Source organism: Pinus tabuliformis, chromosome X (assembly GCF_031772625.1).
Source record: "Pinus tabuliformis cultivar Carrire ecotype Pingquan chromosome X, CPIR1, whole genome shotgun sequence".
In the NCBI taxonomy this organism is placed as follows: domain Eukaryota; kingdom Viridiplantae; phylum Streptophyta; class Pinopsida; order Pinales; family Pinaceae; genus Pinus; species Pinus tabuliformis.
In genome coordinates this window covers 68,680,112-68,693,981 of record NC_142308.1, presented here as the reverse complement: position 1 = coordinate 68,693,981, position 13,870 = coordinate 68,680,112, and the positions used below count along the sequence as shown (strand labels likewise).

The window sequence follows — 13,870 nt, the reverse complement described above, 5'->3', positions numbered from 1 at the left end:
CTAAAAATCTGCATACGGATCTTTGTTGTCAAGCCCCTTATTTTTGTAAGTTTTTGAGACTTGAAGGGAAAAATAGTATGTTGCAATTCTTATGTGATTCTCATTGTCTAATATTTTCAACCATAAATATTGTTTATTTTCATCTTCTTTAATTAACTGAATGTGACAGCCTCCTTTTTCTTTCACTAAAACTAGTATTCCCCATACCCTTTGTCATTTTCTGCTACCTTGTTCTAAATTGCCAACTTCAAATAACCATCAAACACAGGGGTTTTGCAACCATCATGCTCATGAGTTTCCATGAAACAAATTATGTCTCCACCTTTTGCAATAGGCCCTAACCCAAGTCCCCTCCTCCAAGGGTAACCTCTGCAATTCCAACCAATTAAACTTAGGTAGACTTGGTAGGATTTGACCGCTACACAGTTTGACACATAAGACTCAAATTTGAGTCTTCACCCCTTTTCGCTTATGCTGCTCTTGTTGTTTTCGTCCCTATTATTGAATTCTCTGTTTTTTCTTTACTGCCAGCTCGCTGCCCTGTTTTGCTCGGAGACCCAAACACTGCAATAACGGCTTTACCATTGTACAACCATGCCATTTTCCTTTCATTTCTTCTTGTTCTAATTTTCTCCACTTCATCTCTTCTCTCATCTTGTTGTTTTTTGGTTAAATCCTCATCGAGGAAGAAGTGTAAGCCTTTCAAGAATTTCTTTTTGCCCAAAAGCTGGTGTTTGTCTTGTACGCTAGCCATGGTGGCAGTTACGGGTCAACGTCTCTCTTCACATGTCCTCCCAACCATCTTTACTTGGCAAATTTGCCCTTTCCAACGTAATTTCTCTTTGGAAAAGTCTCTTGTCAAATTGAGAGTACTTTCATTCTTCCCGTAATCTCTTATTCCCCTAATAATAAAGTTTGTTTTCCTGTTCTGTCTTTCTTTGTGTTCTATTTCCTGTGCTCTACGAGCGCTTGCATCTTCTTCTTCCTCTGTTTTTATGTAACCATTAGCATCTTCAACGCCAGCTTTGATTTTTTTGGGACTATCTTTCCCACTGTTCCTTTTTGCCTTCTCTTTGGAAATGTCTATTTGATGAGATACTTGTGTATCTATCTGAGTTTGTTTAGAAATTATCACATCCATGTTTGTTATTATTAATTCTTTCATGCTTTGTCATTCTTGTTTTCTTGTCTCTAGAACCTCTTGTAACATTGTTACCTGTTTTTTTTAAATTCTATTACCTTACATTAGACATCAGTTTACAACTGTGGCCTCTGAAATTTTGCGGTCCCTTTCCTGTTCTTTGGCTTCCAAAATCTCCAGCCTTGTCCTGGCTTTCATCAGTTCTTGGACATATAGATATGATGACCAAGTAAAAGGTGTAGATGTGGGACTGTAAATGATTGATTCTTCTTTATTTTTGTTTTTCTTATTTATTTTCTTTCTCTGAATCGGTTTTTTCTCATTTGTCCCCATTTAAGGCGAGCAAGCTTACGCCTTAAAATGCCCTCATATTGCTTTGCATTTACCCAAATCCACTTTTTTGTTTTATCTGTTAAAGCAATTTTGACTTGACCCAAATAATTTGTTTCCACAAAATCTGAGATTTCCTTGTCATTTTTAACATTTTTCCCATTTTTAATAATTACAAAGCTTCTTTCCCTTCCTCCTGAAGCTTTCCCTTCCTCCTGCAGCAATTTTCTTGGAGCAACATCATAGGGATCCCTACTCTTTAAGCCTTGGCTCAGCGTTTTCCATGTTCTCGGCAGACAGCCTCTCGGCAACTCTCGGTTACTTAAAAGGGACTCCTGTGTTCAGAAGATATGGTGACTGGCCAACATTCGGTTCGGTCCCTGTACTAAAGTGAAATCAATATAGGAGAGTTTGTACTCGGTCGCTACACAAACGGTCGCTGTGTAGCGCTCCACATATTAAGGTCCGCCCGGGAAGGTTTTGGCGAGTGCGCAGTCTTTTGAAGAGTGGTGAACAGTGCGAGGCTTGATTTGTAGTGCAGCGTTGGGGCAGAGTGCTGCTAATCCAAAACCATTGCCGTGAACAAAATGCAGCGACTGTGAATACACCCCATGGGGAGGACGAAGTCAGGGGAAATGGGAATGTATTAGAGAACCTGTGTTGGAGAGGTCGGATTGCTATCGTGCTCTCCCTTTCAGAAATTCTGCAAAGATCTCCGAAATGTGTTTGAACCAGGTCTTACATCGGGCAAATTAGCTCAAATCTCAGCAAATCGCTTGCCATTGTTCAGTCTGACCACTTCTCTTTGAGGTTGTCCTGTGACCTGTACAAACTTCAAGCGGGCGCTGCAGAGGACCTTGAAGGAAATGGGTTTTTGTCCATACAAAGCCGTCATGAATGTGAGTGGGATAATGTTTCGGACGACGATCTCCATTAGGGTGAAAGGCAATTTGGGCGCCCAACGAGCTGGGGTATTTTACACGACAGATCCTCAGCTATAATATGAACCGTGCAAGTAAGAAACTCAGCTATTAGGGATTTTGCATAGTCGTTAACTAGGCATACGCCTTTTCCTCAACATATACCACACATCTTCCATTGTACGATCTGCCATTACACAACCCTTGCTATTTGGCCTCAACAGTTGCAGCCAACGTGTCACGGTGCAGCAAAACAGTTAAAACAAAACAAAAAGACGAGGATTGAGGATTTGCAAGAGTCAAAATATTCTACATTTTGATTTTCTTCACCAGAATTTAAGGATAAAAATTTTGGTATTTTTATGCATAAATAGATTCAGCGTTCTGGAAAACCCAAACCCCCGGGAGACTTTGATGTACAAACTCAACAAATAGAATCTGCAATTCCAACAATTTCTAGCCAAATTCCAGACAATTGATCAGAAAATATACCTAAAAAGGAGTCAAAAACATAAAACGTTTAGACAACAGCTTTTCAAATGCCCTTCTAATGGAATTCCACTTCTGCAAAAATTAAGTGCAGCAGCAAGGAACAGGCAATCTCAAATAATAGTACATCTCGAATATCTTCAAGAATAAAGTGCCAAATACGACTAAGATACTGAATGAAATTAGACCTTTCATAACAGTATTTAGAAAGCATTATGATTCCCAACTTTTAATATTTGAATACCAACCAGTGCTGAAACATATATACCAACTAATTTCCTAGCTAGCAGATAAAGGTAGAAGCAATCAGTTCGTTGATAGAAAAATTTCAGTTTGTTTGCTTTCCAAGTTAGTATCACCAATAATCCCCACAAGAGCACACTCCATCCTTAAAATGATGGAAGCGATAAGCGTCTCTTAAAACAATTTCTCGCTCAACAATCTTGCAGATGAACTTGGCAGCTCTATGGCAATCACCACACACACGAATGTTCTTGGCTATTCGGATAGCTGTCCCGGGGCTTGTGTTTATAAGTCCAAAAGCAATGGCAAGTTTCTCACTGTGGCTACACAAGATGTCTTCCTTTTGGTTTTCATCTACATGATGAAGTACAAAGTTAGTGTCGGGTATATAGCCTGCTGCTTCCATCTTCCCAGCCAAGCTTTCTAACGTTTCACTAATTTTTTCGATCTGTGGATGTGATCTGTCTCCTGCAATGAATGTATGCACTCTGTTCTTGTGCTCGATCCAGCTGCAGCCTGGACTTCTTTTTAACCCTTTGTCTTTCATAATTTTTCTGATTTTTCGTACATTATCCCACTCTCCAGCTGCAGCATAGATATTTGATAGGAGAACATAATTTCCAGCATTTTCAGGTTGTAGCTCAAAAAGCTCTTTTGCAACAAGCTCTGCTAATTCGATATTGAGATGTATTCTGCAGGCACCAAGTAATGCACTCCACACATCAGCATTAGGTTCAAAAGGCATCCCTTTTATCAAGTCATAAGCCTCAGCCAAGCACCCAGCACGGCCAAGGAGATCAACCATGCAGCCATAGTGCTCCACCCTGGGCATGATGCTATAGTGCTCACTCATCAACCTAAAGCAATATATGCCTTCTTCCAGCAGGCCTGCATGGCTGCAGGCTGCAAGAATGGCAGTGAAGGTAATAAGATCTGGCTTGATACCTGCCTGTTGCATTTGATAGAAGAGTGCAAGCGCATCTTCCCCGTGCCCATGCATGCCACATCCTGCAATCATTGCAGTCCATGAGACAACATCCTTTTGACATATATTTTCAAAGACATTGTTGGCATCCTTTATACTGCCACATTTAGCATACATGTCTATTAAGGCATTAGCCACAAGGGCGTCTGAGTCAAGTCCATGTCTTAGACAGTAATCATGAATTTCCTTTCCCTTCTGCAAAGCTACCAACTGGCCACATAAGGGCAGAACACTCGCAATTGTGATTGAGTCTGGTTTCACACCTGCTAGCTGCATTTCATGAAAAAATTTCAAGCCCTTATCATAGTGCCCGTTTTCAACATAACCTCCAATCATCCCATTCCAGGAGACCACATCTCTCTGAGGCATTCTGTCAAATAAATGCGCTGCACCGTCCATGCTACCACATTTTGCGTACATCGTTACAAGCGCACTAGCCACTACAACATTTGACTCCAGCCCACTTTTGATAACAAAGCTATGAAGCTGCTTGCCATTTTCAATAACAGCAAGGTATGCACAAGCGGGGACAACACTAGCAATGGTAACCGAGTTGGGTTCCATACCTTCCTGTTGCATTTCGCAAAAGCGTTCCAAGGCCTCTTCATAATAACCATTCTGAGAATATCCTGAAATCATGGCATTCCATAGAACTACATCTCTTTGACCAATGTTGTGAAAGATTTGGTGAGCAAAACCTATATTGCCACAATCAGCATACGCGGTTAGAAGGGTACTCTGCACAATAACATGTGAATCTAATCCTCTTCTAACTATGAAACCATGGACTTCTTTGACTTGATTAAAAGCCTCAAACTGTGCACATGCAGAAAGAATACTCACAACAGTGAACGTGTCAGGTTCCAAGCCATTCGTTATCATCCGCACAAAGAATTCCATAGCCTGTTCTCCATGCCTGTTTTGGGTGCAGCCAGATATAATTGTATTCCATGAAACCAAATCTCTCTGAGACATTTCGTCAAACACTTGGCGTGCATCCTGAAAATTCCCGCATTTAGCATACATATCAATAAGAGCATTGATCACAAAAACATCTAGCTCAAACCCTCTTGTGATTATGTTGTGATGAAGCTCCTTCCCCCTTTTTAGATCTGTCAAGACTGCACATGCCCGGAGAAGGCAAGGAAAGGTGAAATTGTCCGGCTGGATGCCTACCTCCTGCATCTCATAATAAAGTCTAATGGCTTCCTTGAATTCACAGTGCCTCACAGAACCTGCAACCATGGTATTCCACATAACTCTGTTTTTACTAATGGATTTATCAAAAATCCGGCGTGTATCTGCCAAACTCCCGCACTTGGAATACATGTTCATGAGATTGGTTTCCGCATACACATTTTGTATGATTCCAGCTGTGAATAGACGAGCGTGGAGCTGTTTACCTTCTCGCAGAGATCTCATATTGGCACAAGCTTGCAATTGAGAAATCCATGCTTCCGACTCGTCATCGACAGTAATATTGGAAAATTCCATGCCATCCTTGCAGACGGGAATCGTGTCATTGGCTGCAACCATGTTGATTTTAATATTACAAACGATGGCGCTGTTATGCAAAAATCCGCGGTTGAAGACAACCTTGTGATGCTGGGCTGCGAATGCCATGTGGACATAGAAAGCCTTCTAAGAGCACTAATCCTGATTTTCATCGTGATAGCTCGCATGATACCTCCAAGACAAAGAAAAAACTAATCGGAAAGATCAGTCCTTTCCACCATGTCCAGCTCTGGCATAGAGATTGTTTTGCTTGTTTTTTTAGCATTGGCAGGAAGAATCTCACCCGACATGGGATGAAACAGGTAAACATAGTTCCGCATATTTCTCAGTGCTTCGAGTGAGCGAGGGAGGCAACCGTAATTGATGGCTTTGCAAGATAATAATCCCAACTTGAATGCACTTCCTAACGTGCCAAGGATGGTACAAGGTCATATTTATGTGAGTTTACTCTCCTTGTTATCCCCCAAAAGGTAAGCCCAAATTTCTCTCCTGGGATAAAGTAATGATCTATGTTATGTTGGTTAGTGTGGACTTCCACTTTCCTTTTCTCATGAAAAGCATCTTCAACTTGAACATAATCTTTTAGATATTTCTCTCCTATGATATATTAATGATTTATGTGATGTTGGTTAGTGTGGAGTTACACTTTTCTTCTCCCATGAAAAGCATCTTCAACTTGAAGATAAATCTTTTAGATAAAGGGAATAAATTTTATTTCCCATTCATTTGTAGCGCCACGCTTCCTTAGTGTTGTCTTAGGAATAAAATTTAAAATGCCTAATGGACCCTTGGATAAATATCCAAGCCATATTTCAGAAAGTGAAGTGACTATTATTGTATGTTGTGCATGATTATGTGGAGGCTTCATCCATAAGTTCGTAGATAGGATATACAAGCAATAAAAGCAAGCTCCATCACCAACTCTGGCCTCTAGAGTTTGGGTGTTTGGAATTGATTTGCAAGTAAGAGACTCGTGTTCAACTCTTGGAGGTTTCACCCATAAGCCTGTAAATAGGATATACAAGCAATAAAAGAAAGTCTCATCACCAACTTCGGCCTCTAGATTTTTGGTGTTTGAAATCGATTTGCAAGTAAAAAATCTGTGTATAACTCTTTGAGGCTTCACCCATAAGCCCGTAGATAGGATATACAAGCAATAAAAGCAAGTCTCATCACCAACTTCGTCCTCTGGAGTTTTGGTGTTTGGAATCGATTTGCAAGTAAAAGACTTGTGTTCAACTCTTGGAGGCTTCACCCATAAGCCCGTAGATAGGATATACTAGCAATACAAGTAAGTCCCATCACCAACTCTAGCCTTTGGAGTTTTGGTGTTTGGAATCAATTTGCAAGTAAAAGACTCGTGTTCAACTCTTGGAGGCTTCACCCATAAGCCCGTAGATAGGATATACAAGCAATAAAAGCAAGTCTCATCACTAACTCTGGCCTCTGGAGTTTTGGTGTTTGGAATTGATTTGCAAGTAAAAGACATGTGTTCTACATATGGGATGTTGGTACTTATGTCTGTAGATGTTATTGTTAAAAAATATGCAATCAAATTTCTCTTGATGATGGGTTCTAGTCTGGACTCGAAACATCGAGTAAAAATTAATATTGTGGGTAAATCTCTGGAAACCTATTTCTCAAACTATGGTATGATTTATTTTTTCCATTTGGTCGTATGTATGTGGAAGACAATACCCTCTTTTAGCTTGTGCTCATTAATTCAAATAGTGCCATCCAAAATTAATTAATGAATCTATTATCATGATTGGAGATTATTGATGATCATAAAACACAATGTGCCCATATGTTTTCAAAGAGCAATTGTGGGGGCTATTACATTGAAATTGTCCACCCATATACATCTAATATTAGTCCCTGCCTCGTGAGGGAATCTAGAATTCACCTCACGTCAAAGTGCATTGAATTTCAATATTTCCCAGATTTTATTGCAATTTTAACCGAAGTTTTGAGACAAAATGCTTAATGATCCTATTTTCCCCTAAATTTCAAAAAAGAAAATTCTAATTTTCTGGTAATCTTATTTCTGAATTTTTATTGGTTGAGCAAGCTCTGATGGGACATAATTCCCCTAGTGGAGGGAGTTTTAATTTTGTTATTTGTCAGTGCTTGAAAAATAATTTTAAAATCATAAAAAGGTTAATTTTGTGAGTGGTCATTATGTTGGTGAGTGCTCTGACAGTGACATTGATAGTGATATTGACATTGTTATGCTATTGCACTGCCCAATGATGTCATAACTCACATGGTTGTAGGTCCTCTACATAGACGAAGAGGGTGTGCTAAACAAATCTCCAATTAATATTATTATTGTGTAGGGGTCCTCCCCACTCAGCACAATGAACTTCCACCAAATACTTTGCATTCTACATTCCACGCAACTCATTGTGCTGAGCTTTGCACCCCCAACAAGTGAAATCCAACTGACTGCTCAAATCTATACAAACAATTAAATGGATAATATGATGCACTATCACCAGGAAACAAAGTGAACCCATGAACGATCACCAAAAAATTGTAAAAACTACCCATGTCATCCAGCACACAAGATGTGAACATATGATAATAGCGTGAAAAAAAAGCAATACTATTAGTCCGTCAAGACAGAAAAACAAATCTTTCATACCTAGCGTTGAGGACAGTGTCAGGCGTGATCCCACTGCGTGCAATCACTATATAATATTTAATATGCATAGTTCATTCCATAACTTGTCTACTCGGATCGTCGCTATGATTCAATATATGTTTCCCTTGACTTAACTATTAACCCAATAGGCTAGTTCTAATGTTCGAATGTTATCAATTTCAATCCTCAAAGATATAAAGGCCCTTGTTAATGAATTCCGCAGACAAAATACTTAGCCCCATTGTTCCAATTGATATAAGAGGTTACCATCTTACCTATGGGCTTCGTCTCTTTATTGGTTTCATTGGGAGAGGGAGATTAATGATAGTGGTTGTATGCTCAAGGATAGGTGCCCAACTACTCTTCCCTCATCAAGTTGCATTCAAACCTCAGTAATTGAGCAAATACTCACAATACATAGCCATGAAAAGCGAGTCAAAGGTCCATATTCATTCTTGAAACTGGATTCCAATTAAATTATGATATATTTTCATTGCCTTATGAAGCTTAGGGTTTTAGTGTGTGACAAATAGTGTGGTGAAATTATTGTGATCATAACTATTGTATCAACTTCGTATAAGTTATTGTACGGACAAAAATTGGAAAAAAAAACCTACCAATGAATTGAGGGAACTTGCACTTCATTCCATTTATTTGGATCTGATTGAGGATGCAATTCCCAACTCACATTCTTCTTATTTGTTGGAGTTATATAGGATTAGGAGGCACCAATGAACTTCCAGTAAAGAGGCTTAATGAAGTTTTCATTGTGAGCAAACAGGTCGATTTTTTTAGGATAGGACCCCACCACGCCAAGGAAACTGTAACACCCTCCTCCCACATTTACCCAAGTTAACCAGCCTACCAAGGTAAACAGTTGACGAAGAGTTACTATGATACATTCAACCTCCTAGATCACCTTAAGGAAGTAGAATCGAAAAACCAAAACCTTACTGACTTCCCTTAGGTGCTACATGACGCCCAAGGGCTAAACCACCCTTCAAGGTTCCCAATACCATATTGAAGCCTCTTTTTCAATGTCCTAGACTCCTCGAAGCTAGCACAGCACTACAGAAATTCAACTGTAACCCTCCAATCGCATGCACAAGCTTGCAATGGAGCAACTGTAGTCTTTTTCATCTAGTTCTATGTTTACGGCCGCGAGATTTGAGGAACTTTTTTAGGGCTAGTCTCCAGACCACTGCACAAAACTTGAAATTATAAAAAATGATAAATAACATAGGGACAAATCCTTCCATACAAACTTAGACAAGAACTTGACCTAACCAGGCCTAACCATGATAGACATTTTTTGAAACACATCATGAACATGTAATCTACATGTCATAATTACATATTTGAACACAGGGATCTCATACTTATCTTGGAATCATCAAGAAAGTTTGATGCCCTCTCAAGATAGTTGCATTATCATGTATTAGGTAATGCATTCATTGACCATTCATTTACTAATCAAAACATGACAAGAGACATAACTAAAGTCTATCATAAAACCATTCTTATAACCAACATGTAACCAAAATATTAACAATGATAGAACAACCATCAAAGCCACATAATAACAAGTATAAATAGCCATGAAATACAAAAGGGAAAAGAGATCTTATTAACATATGAAAATCCAGCCAATTCAACGACTTCCACGTACCATTGGACCATAGATTAGGTTGAGCCAAATCTTTCTTTCAGCTAATCACCCCCGTGCCATATTCCAAGCATGAATGTGGGACTTACAACAAAACAACTAGGGCTTCCTCAAGCTTTACTGTGTATCCTTCCATTACTAGTCAAGGGTGATCTGAACTTACACAGGATCACAACAAATTACAGATGTAACCATAAATACAAAGATGCAGCAGAAATAACACTTCATTCCATTAATGTTAGAATAATAAAATATGCTTACAAAAAAATGGAAATAAACTATCTCGGGCGATGGTAGCTTATCTCTGAGAAGAGATGCAGCGACTACATGCCTTTGAATTTTGTTACAATGAGGCTCAAGGGCCTATTTATTATTGAAAAACAAGGGAAAACCCTAAACAACCAAAACCCTAACCACAAGATATGTAACACCAAGAGTTTGTGGGCCCCATTAAGGTTAGTTGGGTAGCTAACTTCTCGGGGTCGTAACTTGGTCATATTATCTCCATTTGGCATGTACAATAACTTATTGGAAAGGTCTCTCCGAGTACTATAGGATTTGTGACAAGCCCCTACCTATGGCTATATGCATACTTTGGACCTTAAAAAAAACGTCGTTTAGGGGGTCAAAATTGCTCTGAAAGTTCAGTACTCGAAAAACTGCTAAAAATAGTAAATGTCGAAGTAAACAAGGAAACAGATGAAACCAATTGGAGATATTGGTGGAATAGGTGTGTGGACACTAATATCCACCTGGATCATTCCCCCCCCCCCCCCACCATAGGAAGCAATGGCCCCCATTGCATCTAAAGCTTCCATGAGGTGAGGAAATTTATGTTGAACCTGGTCCCTGGTGAACCACTTGCCCTGGTGAAGGAGTTGGCTTGCTTTGACAACTCGATAATTCTAGATCATCTATTGGTGAGTATTCTTGATATGTGTTTCCATGAGCTAATCAGTTGTGGTCTGTTCCATGCAATCCAGGTTGAGTTTTATTAGTGTGAGTTGTTCTGCAATGTTGGATGTGTCCAACAATGGTGGAAAGTATGGCCAAAGGCGGTCTACATTAAACAGTGAGTGTTGACCAATGAATGGTGGGATGCTGAGCTCGAAGGAATTGTCCCCTACAACCTTGTTTATGGTGTATGGCCCATATCGGAGCAAGTGAAGCTTGCATTGGGGTCCAACGATGCGCTCCTTCTGCAAATGTAGCCAAACTTTGTCGGCCACCTGGGACTTGTGCGACACTCGATGTTGATCATGGTGCTTCTTGTACTTAGCATTGGCTCTATCCAATATATCATGGACCTACTGGCAGATGTGTTGAATGTGGTCAATGAATTTTTAGCCATGTCAGCTTCGGACTTGACGTGAGACGAATCTGTCTAAGTAGCTGCAAATGGTATGGCCAAATCAAAGGGACATAATGGCTGAAATCCCAACCCTACCTGAAAGGGTCTATGGCCCATTGAGCTATGGAGAGCTTTGTTGTAGCTATGTTGGACATAGGGGAGGATCTCATCCCATGTGTGTGGATGCTTCGAGTTGTACATGCACAGAATGTGTATGATCTTCCTGTTAACGACTTATGTTTGGGCATCAATTTAGGGGTGGAATGTTGTGGACTTGGTCAATTTGGTATCCAACATTTACCAAAGACTTGACCATAATGCACTTAGGAATCTGTTGTCCCAATTTGAGATAATGCACTGTGGGATTCGAAAGTGTACCCACACTCACTCAAAGAAGAGCTTAACAGTGGCCTCTGTTGTTATACTCTTCTTGCAAGCCACCATGATGGCCATCTTAGAGAATCTGTCGACGACCACGAAAACGCAGTAGTTGTCGTGCTTATTAGAAGGAAGGCCCGACATGTAATCCATGGAGATGGATTCCTAAGGTCAACTAGGAGTAGGTAGAGGGGTATATAGGACTTTCTTCTTGATGGTTAGTTTGGCAATGGAGAAGGCGGTGCAAGATCTAATGTACTTCCCAACATCCTGACGAAGTTTCGGCCAATAAAAATACTTCTACAGTACCACAACTATTTTCTCTACTCTAAAATGTCTAGCGACCTGACTGTAGTGCGCCTCCAAAATCATATTAGCACACTCTCTTGAAGGAACATAGATGTTTCCCAGATGGCATAACAGTGCATCCTTGAGGTGAAAATTTGGAAATTGCTTCCCTTTCAGGAGTTTCTGGTATATGCTACTGAATTATGGATCGCTCTTATAAATATGCGGCCACCCTAAAGTCTTGTGCCCATAGGAGTCAAGTACGGTGATCAACGCCATGCTTGGTGGTCAGCTGAGGCAGTCTGCAACATTATTGGTGGTGTCCTTCTTGTACTTAATGTTCAAATGGAACTGTTGCAGGTATGTGGACCATTTCTGATGGCAATCGCTCTGCAACTTCCCTTGTGTTTGTATGAACTGCAGGGGTTGGTGGTCTGTTTGGATGATCGTTTCCTTCCCTAGAATACAATGCTTCCATTGAAGACATACCTGCACAATGGAATACATTTCTTTTTCGTAAGTGGGATACTTTTAGACCGTGTCTGAAAGTGTCTCGCTATGGTTAGCCACTGGATGCCTCTGTTGAGTAAGAAATATACCAATATCATAGTCGAAGGTGTTTGTCTCAATCTCAAATGGTAGCTACGAGTCTGGTAATGTGAGTACTGATGCAAAGGAGAGGCGATGCTTTAACTTGACAAAAGATTTTTTTGGGTTTCGGACCAAAAAAACTTTTCTTTCGCTCTACCCTTGGTGACTTGACTTAAAGGCCAAGTGATATGAGAGAACCCCAACACAAACCTGCGGTAGAAATTGGCAAGACCTAGAAAGTTGTGGAGCTCTGTTAGAGTGGTTGGGGCTGGCCAATCCCGAATGACTTGTATCTTGGTTGGGTCCACATGCACACCATGCTCATCAATGATGTACCCTACATATTGAACCCAGGTCATGCCAAAAGTGAATTTCTCCAAATTGGCACACAACTTGTGTTGTCGCAGGGTTTGAAGGGCCTGTTGAATATGGCAGAGGTGCTCTTCCCAACTCTGCCTGAAGATCAAGATGTCATCTAAATACACCACCACTAATGCATTGGTGAAGGTTTTCAAGATGTCTTCCATCAATCTCATGAAGGTTGCAGGGCCATTCGTCAACCTGAAAGGCATGACCAACCATTCAAATAGACCCTCCTTGGATTTGAAGGTAGTCTTCCACACATCATAGGGTTCGATAGGCACCTGGTGATAAATAGACTTCAAGTCAATCTTGCTGAAATATTTGGCCCCCTTGAGCTAGTCCAGAAGGTCATCAATCTATGGGATTGGGTACCTATTGCAGACATTGATCTTGTTCAGTTCATGATAGTCAATACAGAGTCTCCACCATCCTTCTTATGTACTAATACAATTGGGCTCCCATGGGGTGATGAGCTTGGACTAATGTGCCCTTTTGCAACAACTCCTGAATCTATCTCTTGATCTCATCGTTCTCTAGAACATATCATCGATAGATCAGTCCATTGGGTAGTGATGCACCCAGGATCAGATCAATGGAGTGGTTGACCTGACAATGCAAAGGTACTCCTCTAGGTGAGGTGAAAATGTCCCTATACTCCTCGCAAGCTTGTCCATAAGTTGCTGCTATGCAGAGGAGCCCTGTTTAGAAGCTGTGGCCACAATCTTATTCTTGCTGTGAGGGTGAATCATATGGAAATAAAAAAAAAAAAAATTCTAGTCTAAGAAATTATCTTACTGCATTTCTTTGTAGTGATAAAAGAGATGGCGGTAGGTAGGGTTATCTCCAGTATCCTGTACAATTTATTTTCCAAAGTGATAATCACAGAGCAAGGTCTAGACTCATATACAACATGTTTCTTCCACAAGTATGGTTGTCCTCATAATACATCAGAAACTTCAAGAG

The 13,870-nt window shown here is 40.3% G+C and overlaps 1 pseudogene; it reads right to left on the bottom strand.

The window, feature by feature from the left end:
- Positions 1–3,194: 3,194 nt before the first annotated feature.
- LOC149138363 (pentatricopeptide repeat-containing protein At1g11290, chloroplastic pseudogene) lies at positions 3,195–6,084 on the bottom strand (annotated as a pseudogene).
- Positions 6,085–13,870: the final 7,786 nt, after the last annotated feature.